Source organism: Aethalodelphis obliquidens, unplaced genomic scaffold (assembly GCF_003676395.1).
Source record: "Aethalodelphis obliquidens isolate GAN/ISIS:26980383/991018 unplaced genomic scaffold, ASM367639v1 scaffold23, whole genome shotgun sequence".
In the NCBI taxonomy this organism is placed as follows: Eukaryota; Metazoa; Chordata; class Mammalia; order Artiodactyla; family Delphinidae; genus Aethalodelphis; species Aethalodelphis obliquidens.
Genome location: NW_020837967.1, coordinates 24,839,948 through 24,858,754, shown reverse-complemented (window position 1 = coordinate 24,858,754; position 18,807 = coordinate 24,839,948). Strand labels below are relative to the sequence as shown.

The following is an 18,807-nucleotide window of genomic DNA, read 5'->3' as shown; positions in this document are numbered from 1 at the left end:
TGCTGACATTGACAACGTCCAAAGTGGTTCTCGTGCAAATAATTAACTGAGAGAATGATGGGTGAAGTTTTCATGTACAATAACTAAGAACAACAGTCAGTTTACTAACCACTTACCATGTTCGAGGGATTATCCTAAATTTTATTTTTCTCACTGGAATTTCCGGGTCACATAGTATGAGCATTTTTTTAAGTTGAGATATAGCTGATTTACAATATTGTATTAGTTTTGGGTGTACAGCAAAGTGATTCAGTTATATATATATTTTTTCAGATTATTTTCCATTATAGGTTATTCAAAGCTATTGAATATAGTTCCCTATTCTATATAGCGAATCCTTGTTGCTTATCTACTTTATGTACAGTAGTTCATATCTTTAATCCCATACTCCTAATTTATCCCCCCTCCTTTCCCTCTGGTAACCGTTAAGTTTGCTTTCTATGTTTGTGAGTCTGTTTATGTTTTGTATATAGATTCATTTGTATTATTTTTTAGATTCTACATATAAGTGATTTCATATAATATTTGTCTTTCTCTGTCTGACTTACTTCACTTAGTATGATAATCTCTAGGTCCATCCATGTTGCTGCCAATGGCATTATTTCATTCCTTTTTATGGCTGAGTAGTATTCCATTGTGTGTGTGTATACATATATGTACACATCTTCTTTATCCATTCATCTGTTAATGGACACTTACGTTGCTTGCATGTCTTGGCTACTGTAAATAGTGCAGCTATGAACATTGGGTGCATGTATCTTTTCAAATTACAGTTTTTGTCTTTTCTGGATATATACCCAGGAATGGGATTGCAGGATCATATGGTGGCTCTATGTTTAGTTTTTTAAGGAACCTCCATCCTGTTCTCCATAGTGGCTGCACCAATTTACATTCCCACCAACAGTGCAAGAGGGTTCCCCTTTCTCCACACCCTCTCCAGCATTTGTTATTTGTAGACATATTGATGATAACCATTCTGACCAGTGTGATGTGATAACTTGTGGGGATTTTTTAAAGCTTTTTAAAAATTATTTTATTTTTTTTAATTTATTTTTGGCTGTGTTGGGTCTTCATTGCTGTGTGCAGGCTTTCTCTAGTTGCAGCGAGCGGGGGCTGCTCTTCGTTGCGGTGCACAGGCTTCTCATTGCAGTGGCATCTCTTGTTGTGAAGCACGGGCTCTAGGCAGGCAGGCTTCAGTAGTTGTGGCTCACGGGCTCAGTAGTTGTGGCTCACGGGCTGTGGTGCACAGGCTTAGGTGCTCTGTGGCACGTGGGATCTTCCCGGACCGGGGCTCAAACCTGTGTCCCCTGCATTGGCAGGCAGATTCTTAAGCACTGCACCACCAGGGAAGCCTTAACTTGTGGTTTTGACTTGCATTTTTCTAATAATTAGCAATGCTGAGCATCTTTGAGTGTGCCTGTTGGCCATCTGTATGTTTTCTTTGTGGAGATGTCTATTTAGGTCTTCTACCCATTTTTTGATTGGGTTATTTGATTTTTGATATTGACTTGTATGAGCTGTTTATATATTTTGGATATTAACTTGTCAGTCGCATGCTCTAAATTCTTTTTTTTTTTTTTTTCTCTCTCTCTTTTTTTTTTTTCTCTAAATTCTTTATAAAAGTCCTCAGGATAGGAGGACTATTACCCCCAGTTTATCGATAAGGAAACTGAGGAACAGAGAGGTTAAATAACTGGCCCAAAGTAACACAGCTTTGAACCCAAGCAGGCTAGCTCTGCAACCCTCAGAGGATGGAGAAGCAGGTAAATAAACTAGAAAATGGACCACAGCCAACAGGAGGCCGAAAGGAGGAAGTGACAGGTGAAGTAGTGAGTGGGCAGAAATCAGCTACACAAAGAAGGAAGATTTACTACCAATTTGCATAGCCAAAAAAAGTTGGCAGTTCCAAAAGAGACAGCAGCATCAAGGAAGTAACTACGTAGCCTCTTTCAGCAGGTCCTTTGAAGGAGATGAGAAACTTCTGCTAAGTTAGTTCTGTCCCACCTATATTTTCAATTTTTATCAGTACCTTCATTTATATACTCCTGTTGGTACCCAAACTACTGCTAATTTTCAAGATATTAAAGAAGGGTTTATTACTTGTATAATTACACAAAATTGGGAGTGGAGGGTGAAATATGGTCAAAGATTCTTCTCTGTGTTTAGGGGGAAAATTCAACTAACACCCATCTAGGTAGTTTAGGTGGTTGAGACATGGCTAGTGTTATAAATAATATCAAAGAATATTTCAGTCCCCAGGAATTTTCTGAAACCACATTTTTTTGGCCAACCCATCCTGTTGTGTGTGTGTGTTTTCAAAAGCTGAAAGAAGAATCTGGAACCCATTTTAAAGTTTTATTAAAACTCATGCTTGTGACAGTCTGATTTCTTTCAGATTTTGTCCATCTTTCAAATTTAAAATATAATTCTATAATATTCATGGCCAAATGTATTTCTACTTAGAAGCAAGAGAACAGAGAAATTGTCTTCTAGAATTTCTTTTTCATTATAATTTTGGCTATCTCTGGTCCACCCTATTTGTTTCTCTTTTTAAAAATCTTGTCTAAATACTGTATGATTTCACTCATATGTGGAATATAAAAAACAAACAAAACAAAGTAAGTGGACAAACCAAACAAAAACACACATGTAGATACAGAGAACAGAGGGGAAGGGGTAAGAGGAAGAGTAAAATAGGTAAAGGGGATCAGCTCTACGGTGATGGATGGAAACTAAATTTCTGGTGGTGAGCACGCTGTAAGGTATATTGAAATTGAAATAGAATAGTGGGTTCATGAACCTTATATAATGTTATAAACCAGTGTTACCGCCATAAAATAAAAAAGTCTAACATTTTTTTTTAAAGTTAACAACCCTCCCAAAATCTTATCTCTATCCCCCCGGTCCAAGTTTTTATTCTTCTCATCCGCCCAAATCAGAACGACTTAAGCAATGAAAAAACATAGTAGCAATAATACGTGTTTTTTATTTACATGGCAACCTTCTTTTGCAGCTTCTAAACTTCAGGGAGTGAGGACCTTGCCTTCCGAATAGTTGTGGGCTGGGTCTCGGCTTCTCAGTTAAAGGCGTCTAATATGGATGGAAATACTTGGCAGATCTCTCAAGGTTATAGTTTTATAAGGGCCACCTGTTACTTCTCCTCATTTCATAATCCTGTCTCATTTAGGCCCTTCTCCCCACAGGCTTTCCAGACGAGTTGACGGTCAGAGATGAGAAAATACAGCTTCTCATCTGAATTCATTGCCTTGAGCACTTACATCTCCCACTCTAACCCAGGGAAAGTGGTATTTTTATTTCAGCAAAGGTTTGCTTCGTAACATTTGATCTTGGAACGTTCGTGATGGAAGCCGGGTTAGGAAATCCCATGTCACTCCACCTCCTGTTCGTGAAACCTCAGGGCAAGGTCTGGCCACAACCCAGGCCTCCTTCCTCTGCTCTGTGTCACTGATCTCATTTCTTATTACTCCTTGACAGATTCCAGCCAAGAGAACTTCCCGCACACATCTCCATGAATAGACCAGGCAATCAAAGCACTTAGGGGGCACCTACTGTGTGCCAGAGGGAGTCCTGTGTTTTACTCTCCACTTGGCCAATTCCTTGATTAAAAGTCTGGCTCAGAATTTCTTTCCAGAAAATGTTCTCTGCTTAATGACCCCCTTTTCCAGTGTCTCTAAAAATATGTCATCTGGTGAGAGCACAACTCCAGCCCTCTGTAAGATAGCGTTGCCCCAGCTTTTAACCATTACCCACAGGAAGGGATAAATTGGACGACACAGCAACCTTGTACACACACACACACACACACACACACACACACACACACACACCATTCAGAATTATAGTTAACAAAAGTTTTATGAAAACAACACTAACTCTTACTAGGCAGGATGCATGTGTTTAATTCTAATTCTGTTTCATTTAAAAAAAATGCTCATCTCTACCCATAAAACTGATTCCGTGACCAGCAGCTTGAAAACCCCAGAGGCACCCTGGGTATTTAGGAAGCATAGAAGTTAATTAGAGATTCTAAAGGATGAACCTATAATTCAAACAGGAAGTGACTTGAGAGTGTTCACAAGTATTGTCAGAAAAAGTGAAGCTTGCTCCAAATAAGGGACTTGCTAACAGATGCCACATTTGACTAAATCCTCTGAATTTCTAAGAATTAATTCATTCCTTAAAGCAAACTTTTTTTTTTTTTTTTGAGCATTCAGTGCAGCCTAGACTTCGGCTTACAAAAATGGATGAGGATCCTGCTGTCCAGGACCTCTTGGCTTAACAGAGGATGCAGAAGGGTGATCCAGGAATCATGGCCAATGTTCTGCTACAACCGAGATGCACCTGGGGTGCTGTGGGGACCCCCCCCCAATTCAGGAAGTAGTGGGTGGGCTTCCTAGACCTGGTGGCTCTCTGGAGGACGCTGGAAGAGGAGTGACACCGTCTCCTTAGACCAAGAGAGTCCTAGGGGTTTGTGCTCTGAGGGCAGGAGCCCTCTCGAGTCTGCAGGCATTGTGAGTGGTCTCTGTCGCGCCAGCGAAGGACACAGGTGGGAAATGGTCAGAGATGAGCCTCCAGAGGAGGGAAAGATCCCTAAAGGAGCAGTGTGGGTGATGCTGGCCAGAGGCAGGCTGGGGCAGCGGGTCTATCTGGGGGGCCGGTGTCGAAAACCAGAGGAGAAACTGTACGAAGGGCCTTGGCTGGGGCAACGGCGGTGGGAATGGGTAAGCGGGGAGGCCTCTGTGAGGCATCAAGGACACAGTAGCGGGTGGCTTGAAGCAGGTCCTGTCTCGGATGTGCGTCTGGGCCATCCGCTCAGATCGAGGGTGCAGGCGGGGAGACAAAGTCTGGGGAAAGGGTTCAATGATGGACACACTGACTTTGGAGTGCCCAAGCCGATCCAATAGCCACTTGGATTTGGAGATTGGGGAGCGGTCTAGCCTGGTGTTAGATGATGCCACACAGCAAAGCTGGGACCAGCAGAGGATTGGGAATGAGGCTCTGGGAAGGCCCCAAATTCAGGGTTATTGCTGACTTGCTGAGGATCAGCTGGGTCTGGTGAGCCTGGGATCCGTGCAAATCGCCCTTGTCTTTGCTTCCACCTGCCTTTCCTAGCTTCGATGCTGCCAGAGTTCTCCCAGGGAGCTAGGAGGAGGGAAGCGTCTTTACTGCGTTTATTCAACAGTCCCTCGTTCAGGAGGCTTCTGGAGATGGCATAGCTCCAACAAAGGCAGGACGAAGGTAAGGGTGACTCTGTACTTAGGCATTAACAAACTGTAATGGGCTGGTTCTGAAATATCTGCTGGGTCAGGGTTCCAAATTGCTGATACATTCTCCAATATCCATTTCACACACTGCAGTGTTGTCCTGATCGTATTTCCCAGGACCCTGAGCTAAGAGGGCCGTTTTGTTACTGGATTTTCAGTCCTTCCAGCTTTGAATCTCAGCCTTTCAGTGTGCATCAGTCCACACACAGGCCAGCCTACGGGGAGGGTACAGGGATAAGTAGGGAGGAGGGAAGGCTGACGCTCAAATTCTGTGCCAGGACCTTCGGGGCAGTGGCGCTCCCTGTTTGTTATGGGTTGAGCTGCGTCCCCAGGCCCTGCCGCACCGCCCCCGACCCCCCAAGTTCATCTGTTGAAGCACTAACTCCTAGTACCTCAGAATGTGCCTGTATTTGGAGAGAGGGTCTGTAAAGAGGTAACTGAGTTAAAATGAGGGCTTATGGGTAGGCTGTCATCCAGTATGACTGGTGTCTTTAAAAGAGAACATTAGACACAGACACATAGGAGAGCCCAGGCCAAGACAGAGAAGGCAGCCACCCGCGAGGCAAGGAGAGAGAGGCCTTGGAAGAAACCAACCCTCCTGACAGACGCCTCCATCTTGGAGTTCCAGCCTCCAGATCCGTGAGAAAAGAAGCTTCTGTGGTCTAGGCCGCAGCGTCTGGTAGTTTGTGATGGCGGCCCTAGGAAGCTGACGCGCTCGCCTTTCTCTCCTCCCATGGGGGCTGCCATGCCTAAGCTTGCTGCCTCCTAGCAGGAAAGTAAGTCTTAACACTCAGAGGAAAAGAAGCAGGGATTGGAGGGAGATTAAATGGGAACACCTGCTAGTGAAACAGACAAGTAGCACGGGTGGATTTCGCAAGTTTAGACTTAGCCACTGCTTTGCAGATTACCAAGCACTTCACGCACCTCAGCTGTTTAGTCTGCACAGCTGCCTGGCCTCACCTGGCAGATGTAAAGAATGAGAAAGTGGGGAGGAGCTAGCACTCTGTGTCGTGACTAGGCTCAGGTGGGCGGGCGATTCTGATCCGCCGAAGTGTGAAGTGTGAGAACCACGGAGAGAGGGGTTGGTCCCCGTCAAGACGGCCAGGTCGGAGGGTGACGTGACTTTTTCACAGTTGTGAGCCGCGGGGCCAGGACGGTCTCCCTGACAACTGGCCCGGAGCGCCTGCGGCTACAACCTTCGCACACGTCGGACGCTTTTATCCCTGCATCTGCTGGACACTCAGGGCGCCTGCTCGGGGTCTCTAAGGTCAGCGGCGCCCCTCGGGCAACACGCGGGACTGGAGCGCGGGCAGCGCGGGTAGCGCGGCGAGCCCCGCGGCCCCGGAGCCGCCGGGCGCGCGCGCGTGCGCGTCCCCGGGCCGGCGCGTGCGCGTGCCGAGGGGGTGGGTCGCGCCGGCCCCTCCAGCCTGGCTCGCGGTCCGAGCCACTCAGAACGCCCGGCGGCCGACACCCGGGGGCCCTACAACTACTACCCGGCGCCCGCCCGCTGCGCCGGGACTCGCGCGCCCGCACTCGGGGACGGAGGCGCCCGCTCGGCCCTGAGCCGCCTCGCAACTTGTCTGCTCGGGCAGCTGCGGCGCCGGGGCGCCGGACAGACTCTCCCGGCTCCCTCGCCGACAGCCAGCTCGCGCAGGGACCAGCGTGCGCCCCCCGCCACCGTCGTCGCCGCGGGGAGCTGTGCGCCGGCTGCCGGCCGGCAGGTGGGCGAGCCCGCGGGCTAGGTGAGTGCGGGGAGGCGGGGCGCGCGCGTGGACGCGCTCGGCGGGGGACGCGGCCCATCGCGCCTGGGTGTCCTCTCGGCTCCCCCCGGTCCCCCTCCACACTTGCACCCAGGACCTGGCGCAGGGCAGAGGCGGGGGCGGGTAGGCTCACCTGCTGGAAGTGTGTTTACCCGGGCGAAAGAGCGAGTCATGGGCCAGCCACACCCCCCGGCTGGGGGGCAACGCGCCGGCCGACCTTGGGCTCCACCCGGGCTGCGACTGTCTCTGAAGCTCGCCCCAAGCGTCTTCCAAGTCCTAGGACCCGGGGGTTGTGACAGGCCTCCGCCCTCCCCTCCGTCCCTTTAATTCGGGCGGAGGAGGGCTACTGGGAACGAGGACCCAAACTTTGTTTTCACACAGTGAAACTGACTTTCCGGGGCTTTTAAACTGACTTTCCGTGCGCACGCGATTGATGGCGGGTTCCTGGGGACGCCTCCCGGGGACAGGGCTGGACCGGCCGGCCCGCGAGTGGGGTGGTGACTCCGGGCGCGCAGTGGCCCCGGGGTTCAGGGACAGCTCTGGTCCTCTTGGCCCGAGGTCGGGCCCAGCCCGGGCTTGGCGGCCCGGGACGGTCCCGGCGCAATGGCCCCTGCTCCCGAGGGGTGGCCGCGGGGTTCCCCGCGCTCGGCCGGGCTCCATGTTCCCGACCCACTCCGGCCTGGGGAGCTCCGGCCGGGAGGCCCGGCAGAGGGCGCCCGCTCCTGGTCGTCGCGCGGACCGGCGGAGGGGAGGGGACTCGAGCGAGGCTCCAGGTGAGGAGCGGTGAATCCTCCCGGGAGGGGGACCCGGTCCTCACTCTGTGCAGGGAGTCAGGGAGTGGCCGTGGCGCTGTCGAGAGTCGGGGCTGCCCAGCTGCTGTGGGGCGGAGAGCGGCGATTGTGCCCCCGGAGGCCTGGGGAAAGCTCGGAAAGAAGGTGAGGAGCGTCCCTTGGCGCGGTGGCCGAGGGCGGGCATCGGCCTCGCCGGGCTGCGGCTGGCAGACACTAGGACGCGCCGCGGCGCGCCCTCCTCCGGGGGCCGGAGGAGGGGTCAGTTAGGCTCGGGCTCCGGGCGGTCCTGCCGGGGTCGGCGAGCTGGGAGGGGCGACCGATCCCCGGGCCGCCGCGATGGGGCGCTCCCGTGGGCCCGCGGGGTCCCGGCGCAGCAACAAAGGCGCGGCGCGGCCGCCGCTCCCACCCACTTCCGTCCCCGGCGCGCGCCGTCCGGAGGTACCGGCTGTCTCAGGATTTCCCTCCGCGGAGTTTCGGGAAGTTAGCGGGGCGGCCGGTTAGGCGGGCAGGAGGGGCGGGGGAGGGGCGGCCCGGGGAGCGACACGCGTGTGCGTAGAACCGCGACACTGCCGGCCTGCCCTCCCCACCGCCCGGGCCCCAGGGCCCCCGCGGGCGCACGGTCCCAGCGCCGCGCGCCCAGCCGGACCGCCGGGCCACGCCCCTCCCCGCGGGCTCCCGGAAGGGAGGGGCTTAGTCCTGGGGTGACAGCGGCGGCCCCGGGCGCCCAGAGGGGACCTCCAGAAGGCGGTGGTTGCATTCCTGTGAGTTAGCGGCCCGGCGACTCCAGTCCAGGCCGCAGTCTGGGTCAGGTGCGGGGTTAAGCGCTCCTGGCCTCGGCAGTACAGCTCCGGTGCAGCCTTGACAGTTTGTTGCCATTGGAATTTCCGCAGAAGGGGAGAGGACCGCGGCGAGAAAGGAGAGAGCTCCTGTCCTCCCCGCTCCCCCTCCCCCGAGGTTATGCAAACCCCAGACTTAGGCACGAGTCTATCATTGGAATGGCAGGGGCACCATCTCCCCTGCGCGACAGACATTTCGCGGGAGCTGGACCCAGAGGAGGTGCTGCCCGAGAGAAACCTGGGGCGCTCTGGTCTGGTGTGAAACCTGATCCCTCGGTAATCCGTGGATAGAATTCACGTTTTCTTATCTTATCTGACGCCACTCCCTTCTGAAGTAGGGAAAGGCCTTCTGTTGAGAGAATCTTGTGTCCACTTGGGAAAGCGCTTCACCGTTCGCTTTGAAACCTCCCAGCCTCCTCCAGAGCGGTGATTTCTATTTCACAGGTGGGGAGACAGGCTTAAAGAGGTTTCTGGGCCCAAGAGTCTCTCCTGCCCCAAAGGGTAAGGTTTGCTCATCCCAGTTTTATGCCAAAGGACGTTCCTGAAAAGTTGTTACGGGTTTTGCTGATTGAAGAGTCAGGGTGCAGGCTGTAAACCCAGGTTCGGTTTGATCATGTTCGTTATTAGGGTTAGATTGACCTTCCACCTGTGGCTGACTTTTCTGTGGCTCAAGGCCTCAGCTAAACCAACTCTTAGTTTATTTCTTTTTAGTTAGTTATTTATTTTGCCCGTGCTGCCCAGCTTGTGGCATCTCGGTTCCCCAACCAGGGACTGAACCTGGGCCACGGCAGTGAAAGCCCAGAATCCTAGCCACTAGGCCACCAGGGAAGTCCCCCAACTCTTAGTTTAAAGCTTAAGGTATAGTGAAGACAAGTAAACTGCTTAGAATTATCTGACAGCCCCAGAGAGAGTCAGAAACAGCTGTCCTTTGCTTTGTGTGGTGTCTCATTAGGCAGGTGGGCCTGGGGTCAGGAGGTCTGTGTAGCTAGGAGCTCTGTGGGCCTTCCCTGCAGAAAGGAGCCGCAGTGCCTACCCTGTCTAAGCTCTGTGACTTTGCCACCACGCTGAATGTGTATTTCAAATGCCTTGGAAATGCAGCCAGCCTTCATTAACTGTCTGATGGGTTATGACTCTAAAATTCCTTTTAGACATCTGAGATCATCTCCACATCTTTAGGCATTATTGAGCTCAAGTTTATAATACGGGGCGGTGGTGTTGTCTTGAATGTACTGAAAGTGTATTGCCTTAAAGAAAGATGTTGTTTGGAACCCTGGAATGACAGTTCTGACTCAGAATGTCCTAGTGCAGGGCCAGTTGTGGAGACAGTGAGGCATGATGACTAAGGGCAGGCTTCGAATGCCGCCTCCACCGTTTATAGGTCTGTAGCGTTGGGCAAGTTGCTCAGCTTCTCTGAGCTTCACTTTGCTCTTTTAGGGCAGGAATAGTCACAGCACCACCTGGTTTCAAGCTGCAAGGCTTAAATTTGGTCATTCATACAAGGTACTTAGTAGCGCAGAGCCTAGGAGGTCGTAGCCGCCTAACTAGTGTTAACTAATAATGATGATGTCCAAGAACAGACTCTTTCTTTCTTCCCTTCCCTCGTCTAGAGAGGCAAAATAGTTGATAGTTGAACTTCATCTTCTTGGTTCATACAGCAAGGTGTGAGGCGCTTAGCGATTCTTCTTCTTGTCAGCAAGTGCTGTGTGTCCGTGTGTGGTGGGAGGCGGGGTGGTAGTGATGGAAAACTTTGTCTCGTTGCCCAGGGAATTTACAAGGGGCTCCGGAACCATCGGGCTTTCCTCCTAGCGTTACCACTGTGTAATTTTGCGGCCAGCCCTCCAGCCATTTCTCTTTCCTTTAAATTTGAAGCCAGTATCCTAATAGCCACGATGACAGGACTTAAAAAAGCAAGCTCAAAACCAAACAAGCTGGAGAAAAGGAAGCAGGTCTTCTCTTTGTTCGTTCACTAGCCATTGACAACACTAAAGAGGGTATCTGCGTCTGTGAAAATTGTGCTGGCCCGACTTGGCAAGTGGGACCATTACTTGGAAAACAGAAGATTGCCTGGAGTCTGTTTAAAGATGGGCCACGAAATGGACAGAGGAGGGAGGAGAGTTTGAGATAACATTTCAGAACTGTTTGCTCAAATATGGTGACCTATGTATGATCTGAAAATTGCCAAACTAACATTTGGAAGGTGACACAGAGAGGTCTGGTTATGTCCAGTTTAGCTGCAGAACCAGCTAACAACCAGGATAGCTATTTCATATGTTAAAAGATCTCGGAAGCTTTTCAGTTTAGCAACAAGTGGAGAAACAGTTGTTTTAAAATATACTATGTCAAGTTGTTGATGAAAGACCCCTGAACGTTGCTATTTCCTAGTTCTCGATTTTGCATTTATCTTTTAAATAATCACCCAGGGCGACAGCACTGGAGACCTTATAATGTTATTAAACGCCACCCGATCGTGAACGTTGTCACCAGGATGGGCATGGCGTGGAGTCCAGGGAGGCCTTGCCCTTGAAAGCTAAACACAGATTTTCCATTTGGGTTCGAAATGCAGCTTTCTCCCACATGGCAAAGCGATCTGCCGTGTAAGCAGGGGACGGCACATAAAGGGTTAGCGGCAGGGTTTCTCCCCTTTTGTGCATCTCGCTTCATTTGTAGCTACTTGTTGAGTTTCCAGGGCGGAAGAAAGAAGCAGCTGTAGGGCATGCGCCAGACCTGCGCTGGGCTGTCGCTACCATTGTCGGGAAGATGAACAGACAGCGTTATTTTGGATCACATAGCAGCGTGTTCAAAAGCATCTTGCATTCCCCAGCTGTTCCACAACTTCTCCGCATATGGGGGAGAACTTGCCAGCTGCTGGGACAACTGTGCCTCCGTTCTCTGCTTTTGAGCAGAGTCCCCGAGGAAGGTAACCATCCGCAGATGCCGTTGTTAAACTGTAGGCACCGTAAAGAGTCTTGTTTGTTTCTGTTATGTCAATGTTATTCCCGATAGAGCCTCTCAGGGGAGAAGGTTTAAAAGGAAATGTCAGAATTAACATTTTGTTCCGAATACAGTTTTTCCAGGATGACCAATGTGTATATAGTTTTTCCCTACTTAAAACCTAGGTCGCTTTTCTATTTCATTGACTAACAAAGGAACGGGTCTCATATTAAAACTAAATGTGTGTTTTTTTTAATTGCCGTATCCATCAAGGTTAATCACATACATTTTTCTGTTGCCTGAAATGTGTAAAAGTTACGATATGTGTCCAGACCGTGCTCTTTTGTTTTCAGAAGATTAGGGTATTTTGCATTTGTTAGAGCCAGGAGGTGCTTTGCCCACGCCCCTTACCTTATCCGTGAGGAAACTGGCGTTTCCAAGAAGTTGTTACTGTTACTTATCTGAGATGATTTGACTGGGTGGTTTACTTCAGCAAATCTTAGGTTGAGCGTCCACATGGCAGCGGGCCTGAAGGTGAACAAGGGCTTGGGCCCAGCCCTGGAGGACTCACAGCTCAGAAACAGCAGACGTAAACAAGTACTATATGAGGGCTGTAATAGAGGCAGCGTCTTTTTTGTGTGAAAGTGCCTCTTCAGGCAGCTCTTTGTGTAATCGCATCGGTGTTGTCACCACGTCTGCTCAAATAAAGCCGAGGAGGAGTGTCTGGGTACAGGAAGACAGAAGAAGCATTATAAGGTTGATCAGATGTTGAGTACGTGTACTAACGAGAGAAGGCCTTGCCTGTGCGTGTAGACACACCTGTCTCTACCTGCGCCCCCCTGGCCCCTGACTCCTGCCCAGCCCTCGAAAGCGTCTTGCCTCCTAGTTCCTGTGAATGAATGGCCTCTAGCAGCTACAAGCGTAACTCCAGCCCCTTACAGGGACTGAGTCAGCTTCAATTCCTTTGTTCTAGAAGAGGTTATAAAGAAAACCCCGATCACTTGGACACGGGCAAAAGCCTCAGACGCCGATGCTCGTCTCACTCTTAGGGGCTCTTGTGCTGGAAACAGCTGTGGCTTCAGCTCACCCAGCGACCCAGAGTTGCTGAGTTAGACCCACAATTCTAAGCCCTTTAATCCCCTTCTGGGCGCCATGGACACATTCGCATATCTTTTACTCCATCCCTCTTGCTTAGGAATCTTAGATTTTTGACCACGTTTTGGCCTTCGGTTGGTTTAGCTGCCGTTTTCTTTTGAGACTCTGGGGAACTCTGTTTGGTTCTCAGGGCTGATGACCGGGGGCGGGAGTGGGTGGGGTGTATTGTACAGCAGGGGAAACGGGCTCTGCCTGCCGTTGAGAACCCTGCCTGGGCTATAGGACTGGAATCACAAGGTCCTGCCTCAGAACTCAGCGCCCTCACTGGCCAAGTCTAGGAAGGGTCAGCCTGCTCAAAACTAGAGGATGAGTCCTCTCCTTCTGGAGAGTTTGTTGTACTTGCACCGACTGCACAGGTCCTCGCTGGGTTCTTTCCCTGGGATGACTCTCTTCCTTATTACACTTCCCTGCACGTTATAATCGTTTATTCATCATGTTCTGTTTTCGAGTCTTGGCTTTCGAGCACAGCTGCCAGCTTGCTTTTTTTTCCCTTTATTTTTTAAATTGAACTGTAGCTGATTTGCAGTGTTGTGTTAGTTTCAGGAGTGCAGCAGAGTGGTTTAGTTTTATATATATCTCTATAGATACAGATATAGATAGATATAAACCTATTGTTTTTCAGCTTATTTTCCATTATAGGTTATTACAAGGTGTTGAGTAGAGTTCCCTGTGCTCTACAGTAGGACCTTGCTGTTTACCTGTTTTATCTATAGCAGTGTATATCTGTTCACCCCAAACTCCTAACTTATCCCTCCTCCCCTTCCCCTTTGGGAACCATAAGTTTGTCTTCTATATCTGTGAGTCTGTTTCTGTTCTGTAAATAAGTACATTGATACCATGTTTTTCGATTCCACACTTAAGTGATATCGTATGATATTTGTCTGTGTCTGACTTACGTCACTCAGTCTGATGGATGAGCTCTAGGTCCATCCAGCTTTCTGACACGTTCATCCCTCCTTCCCATCACACACGTGCACACCTGTGCACACACACCTGCAGACACGCAGAGGCCCAGCATGGTAACTGGACCTGTTGTCCTTCTCCAGCCGGCTCAGCTCCTTTCAGAAGGAGACTTCACGTTAACTGCATCGAGGTATTTCTCCCCGTTTGATGCTCTGGACGCTACACAGTTCTTGATGGATGTCAGATGTTCACGGATGGTCAGAGTTACCGCGTCCTCCTTTTCACAGGGGGGCGCTGGGAAGTGCGCCGGCTCTCCTGGTCGTGGGGACCAGGTAACGCCTTCAGTATCGCGCTGCTTAGAGGCTGGAAACGGCAACCACTTCCCTGCAGGAGGAAGAAGCCGGTGCGCTTTGGGGCTGCAGCCGTGAGGCCCCTCCCGGGCCCAGGCCTCCCCCGGGTGCCCCGCGCAGCCACGGTTTTGCTCCCCATATGCCTCCAACAGCACCCCCAAACTTAGGCAGCATTCCCCTCCTCCTGGGACCCTGTGTTTCTTCTTTGACGCCTGCCCCTCCTCTGCTGCCGGTCTGTTGCCGCGCAGTCTCGGTGTCAGGTGTCTTAGGGACGCCGGCCTTGCCTAGGATGCCCTTATCTCCATCTGTCATTGGTGTTTAATTGCTTCCCCCCACTAGCCAGCCTGCCCTTTGACACGGGGTGACTTTCCCCCTTGCCGTCCTTGCTGCTGACTCCTGTCGGCTTTTCCTCCCGCTGGCTGATTCTGCTGCCCTGTCGCAGCCCCTCCTCTGGGCTCCCTGCTGCCCCTTTGTGTGTGCGCTTCCCCAGGCCTCCAGTGTGTACGTGGCTTTGTTCCCGTCCTGCCTCCCCTCCCCGACCCCACCCCTTTTTAACCCTTTTAATTCTTTTTACTGAGATGTAGTTGACATACTAGCTTCAGTCCTACAACCTAATGATTCAGTACTTGTGTGTATCACGAAATGATCACAGTAAGTCTAGGTAACGTCTGTCACCACACATAGTGACACATTTTTTTCCTTGTGCTGAGCACTGTTAAGATTTACTTTCTTAGTCCCTTTCCAATAGACAGTCCTTCCTCCCCTTCTTTGACTGTGCTGCCTGAGAAGTAGATTCTTTCTCCTGTATTTTTTCAAACCCACATTTTGCAGCCCTTCTGTCTGTGTCCCAAGCCCATCCTGTTTGGCTGTCGCCTGCATTGGGTATAATCGTGGCATACATTATATACGCTATCACAGTTTTTATTTAGATGTTTGTAAAAAAAAAAAAAGGGGGTTCTTGGAATTGAAACTTGGAAACACCAGTCTTGAAACTGGTCAAGTCAGGGCATTTCAAAGGGTTGAACTTTGGGGGTGATGGCTTTGAGATTTATTTTGGCTCTCCTTTCACGTGGCAGTGCCGTGAAGGTCACTGAAACATGAGCTTGTTTTTGGATAACCTCTTCCTTGCAAATGGAAATTGTACATACACAGAGCAGAATTAACACTTGCTTTCCCCCGCCTCCCCCCACCCCTTCAAATTATATTTCTGAAAGATCTTGAAAGGAAGTTGAGTTTGAACTGTGTGGTCAGTCTGGCTTGTGTGTAAGTTCTGAATGATTGGTCATCTCAAGTCTGTGCTGTTCCAGAGGCCCATGGTGGGTATTTCCTAGCGATGATCCCTCGTCCATGAAAATATGCTGGAGAGGAGGTCTGGGGAGATCCTTCACGGATTCACCCTGATTTGGGACTCTTTATTTTTCTCTCCAAAGCTACGAACATGGAGGGGTATCCTCAGGGTCACGATGGAACGGGTTGGCTGTTGGGAAGCAGTGGGGAAGGATGCCTTGAGCCAGGGCTGCAGGGAGAGCGTCTGGGGTGCAGCCCCTGCTAGGTGGTGTTCCCCATGAGCCCTGGAGCCCTTGCACCTTGCTCTCCTTTTTTTTTTTTTTTTTTTTTTTTTTTTAATTCTGTAAAACAAAGGGAAAGGATGCTTGCCTGTGCCAACATGGAGTTTGCTTCTAGACCTTCCCAATTAAAAGGGAGCCCATTTTTCTGCCCTGGTAGATAGGGGAGTCTGCTTAGAGCATCGGAATAGGAGCTTATGTTCCTATAGACTCACCCAGACCAAGGGATCTTTGTTTCAACAAATGTTCTGTAATCGGCGTCCAGCAGAATCTTGATGTGGGCATCAGGTTCAGTTCACGTAATCTAGTAATCTGTCTATAACAACACCTGGGGAAAGGTTTTTTAAATTGGGATTATATAGAAAACAAGATATGAAAGTGATCAGTCAGACTGTTGATTCATTCATTGGTTTGGTCAGCAAACGTCTGTTAAGCACGTGTGTGTGCACGTGTGTGCGGGCTTGGCATTGAGAATACAGAGCGAATCCTGCCCTCACGGGGCTTACAGTCGGAGATGGCTTTGCCACCACGGGAACGTGTTGTAGGTGAGACGGAAGTACATTCCAGGTGTGACGGGGCACGCAGGATGCAGTGGTGGGCGTGGCGATGCAGCATCGATCGGCTGGGACCGTGCCTCGGGCTCTGTGCATCGGGCTGGACGTGCTGGGCGTCTTGTAATCAGCACCCTCTCTGAGCTGAAGCCTTGATAGAGGAAGTACCTCAAATGAGAGAAGACGGTAAGCAGTCAGGTCTGGGTTTGAATTCCGATCCCAAGTCATAAACTTGATGCAGTCAGGGAGGCACCAGGTCAACGTCTTGTAGGTTTACTTTTCCTTCTGTGTCCATCTGCACCGCTGCATGTAACGAAGGAAGAAGAAAGCCTGGAGAGCCATGCGGTTACAGGATGTCCAGTGGGGGTCTAGACTTCCTCCGCTGTCCCGTAAAGGATGTACTGGTCGAGACAGTGACTCTGAGTCTGCAATTATGCATTTTCTCAGAGTGTCCTTTATACTCAGTGTTTCGCCAACTGTATTTCTAAAGAGCCTTCCTTTTCCCTCTGCCAAGCTTTGCAGAAACTGGCTGCCAGGCTCATTGTCGCCCGGGAAGGACTGTACTCCACAGCGCTCTGCCTCTTTTTGTGGTGCTGTGTGTCGCAGCCAGCAGCCTCTGGTGTCCGCCTTGCTGTTCTCAACCGTGTCTGGGGGAGGAAAGTGCTTCTATTTCAGGCCTGTTGAAGGGAAGAGGGACTTCCCACCATCAGAAGCATATCTGTGTGTGAGCCCTCAAGTCTCATCTTCACACCCAGCGTGGTGTAGACGACACTGCTCTTATCTTCAGTGGCTTTCAAGGATCAAGCGTCTGTATTTCTGATAAATCCCAGTTGTGATTTTAAGGATACTGTGGCCGGGCAGGTTGGTGAAACCTATGATTCTTGGAGAAAAAGAGGCTTGAAAGGGAAACTGGACCAGCTTGTGGGGACCCAGGGTGGCCTTTCAGGATGGATCACTCTGGGGCTCAAGAAGAAACTTGGACGAGGATGGTCTGCTTCAGGGTTGTGTCTGTATGTCCGGTTTCAGATGTGGCTCTTAATACGACTGTAAGTGGAAAGACAGTCCTCTGTTCCCGAACTCTGTGCCATGAGGGGAAAATTCCATGCTTGAAAATTCGGAGGTAAACATGCTTTCTTTTTTGAAGAGCTGCGATTTTTAATCTGTTGGATTTTAAGTCCAAAAGCTCTAAGAATAAGGCTAAGAACCTACATTCCTAGAAAAACTGATAGACCGTGACCTCAAGTATAAGGAACTTATTTCAAGCAATGTTAAACTGTTTCCTTCCCATACCTAAAAATGAATCTGACATAAGACTTTTAAGTAAGATATATGTGATATGTAGATATATGTGTGTGTGTGTGTGTGTGTGTGTGTGTGTATATATGTTTATATTCTTATTCTGACCCCAGAATTATCCAGTTATCTGTTGGAAAACAGTCATCGTCATACAGTTCTGACATTGAATTTCCAGGAAAAAGAAAAGCATATTATATGCTCGACAAGAAAATTATATAGTAGAAAAATGTTTCAGTTGATTATTTATGTAAACCCAACATCTGTGTTTTTTTTTTTTTTTAAAAAACTTCATCACTTCTTAAGAAAACTAAAAGCTTTCATCATGTGGCATTTTTTTTCTATACTTGGTTCTCCCGGTGTTGGATGGGAACATCAGGCAGTGAAACCACTTTATTTTTTTCCATGAACAAATTAGTTCCATCGCTAATGTCTAGGCTTCTTGAGAAACAAACAAAAAAAAACCTTAGGGCTTCCCTGGTGGCGCAGTGGTTGAGAGTCCACCTGCCGATGCAGGGGACACGGGTTCGTGCCCTGGTCCGGGAAGATCCCACATGTCACGGAGCGGCTGGGCCTGTGAGCCATGGCCGCTGAGCCTGCGCGCCCGGAGCCTGTGCTCCGCAACGGGAGAGGCCACAACAGTGAGAGGCCTGCGTACCGCAAACAAACCTTAGACGAAACTGCAAATTTATTGTGGAAAACTTCCCACTTTCATTTTGAGCACAGACACTGGTTCTAGGTTCAAGTAGTAGTATCCTTTATCTGATGGTAGAGCCACTAACATTTATAAACCCACTTATATGTTTTTTGCCCCATAAGCATAGTTTGCAACACAGTCTGTCCTTGGTATTCTCGGGATTCCCGCATGTGCAGATCCGCGATTGGTTGAATCCGCACGTGCGGAACTCAGATGTAGAGGGCCGACTGTACACATTTTCTACTCCCTTACTTCCCATTTCAGCTAAAAGTCTCCTTCATGAAGATAAGTGCTATGTTTGCAGAATCATCACCCAAACCTTTTTCTCTTGGTTGCCGGATCCACACGCATTGCTAATAGTTACCCCAGAATGGCTTTTCTGTTTCATCTTGGTGTCCCATTTCCCAAATGCTTTCCCCATTGTTTTGGAATCTAGGAAGAGCTGGGGAGAGTTAATGAGCTCTGAAGGAGTTGCCCCTATTGTGTTTAGGCTTACCGAATTAGTTATCCTCACTCAGTGTAGGTAAATAATGAGGATGCCGGGCTTCCCTGGTGGCGCAGTGGTAGAGAGTCCGCCTGCCGATGCAGGGAACGTGGGTTCGTGCCCCGGTCTGGGAAGATCCCACATGCCGCGGAGCGGCTGGGCCCGTGAGCCATGGCCGCTGAGCCTGCGCGTCCGGAGCCTGTGCT

At 50.0% G+C, this 18,807-nt stretch overlaps 1 protein-coding gene across 15 annotated transcripts in view; it reads left to right on the top strand.

Moving 5' to 3' along the window:
• Nucleotides 1-6,237: 6,237 nt before the first annotated feature.
• SVIL (supervillin) overlaps nt 6,238-18,807 on the top strand; it is a 235,557-nt gene continuing 222,987 nt past the window's right edge. For 7 of the 15 annotated variants that reach the window (XM_027122059.1, XM_027122060.1, XM_027122050.1 and 4 more), the window contains exon 1: nt 6,238-6,552. The gene's annotated coding sequence lies outside the window, so the exon portion shown is untranslated. Of the gene's footprint in view, nt 6,553-6,877; nt 7,028-7,855; nt 7,981-18,807 lie in introns of those variants that run through there. The other 8 variants (XM_027122061.1, XM_027122062.1, XM_027122064.1 and 5 more) reach the window with 8 other exon arrangements.